Source organism: Arachis hypogaea, chromosome 5, assembly GCF_003086295.3.
Source record: "Arachis hypogaea cultivar Tifrunner chromosome 5, arahy.Tifrunner.gnm2.J5K5, whole genome shotgun sequence".
Taxonomy (NCBI): domain Eukaryota; kingdom Viridiplantae; phylum Streptophyta; class Magnoliopsida; order Fabales; family Fabaceae; genus Arachis; species Arachis hypogaea.
The window spans coordinates 49,349,910-49,350,812 of NC_092040.1; the positions used below are offsets into that span (position 1 = coordinate 49,349,910).

Here is a 903-nt window from a genome sequence, read left to right on the forward strand (position 1 = left end):
TTTTATTACCAAACCTATAAATATAGTATGCAATTTTTATTTCAAGACAAATCAAATAATAATTAGTGACATAACTTTTGCTATACTTGTTTTATACATTAAAAAACTAATATTCGAATACAAAATAAATCTCGACTACAAATAACAGTGCAAATGATTACAAGCTCTATTCAAATCAAACACATAGCATTGCAAAAACCAATATATATATATATATATATATATATATATATATAATAAATGCAATTAAGCAACTAAGCTTAAAAGGGAAGATAAATAACATGCATCACTGCAGTTAAAACATTCAAACCCCCAAAAGCTTGCAATGCATTCTTTCCATATACACTCCAGAAGAGAGAAACTTCTGAAACCCAGAGCTGAGGTTCCAGTGTCTAGCCCAATTTCCAGAAAAACCATCTGTACCTGCTCTACCATATCTGCGAGTTCCCAGAATCCAATATTTAATATTCAGAAGCTTAAAAACTGGATAACAACAAAACTAACTATATAAAACACAGAATCACTATTTCCATTTAGCTTAGAAAAAATTTTAATACAACCTTTTAAGCAAATTTACAATGATTTTCACTGAGGAATGATGATGATGCCATGATAGCATTTATTAATGGAAAAGCGAATCATCAAATAAATAGTTAAATACAACATCAAAAAGGGATGTACTACTAGATTTGATTTGTTTAGTTGGGTCTGGTGTAATCAATCCTAATTTCACTTTGATTACCAGTTAAGACACCAACCCTACCCAATTTAGTGATGGCAGTAATAAATGCATTGTTAAATGCTGCTTCATTTGATGCAAACAAGTTGACCGTTGACATAGTCCTTGGATTTGTGAATAGCACCTAATTAGAGGTGAAGAGACCCATTCCTAGCTGCAAGTGC

At 31.0% G+C, this 903-nt stretch overlaps 1 long non-coding RNA gene across 1 annotated transcript; it reads right to left on the reverse strand.

Moving 5' to 3' along the window:
- Positions 1 to 333: 333 nt before the first annotated feature.
- Positions 334 to 903, reverse strand: LOC140184701 (uncharacterized). The gene is made up of 2 exons (XR_011882112.1): positions 764 to 903; positions 334 to 437 (listed from the first exon to the last, which is right to left on the reverse strand). It is a non-coding gene; the product is annotated as an uncharacterized lncRNA (long non-coding RNA).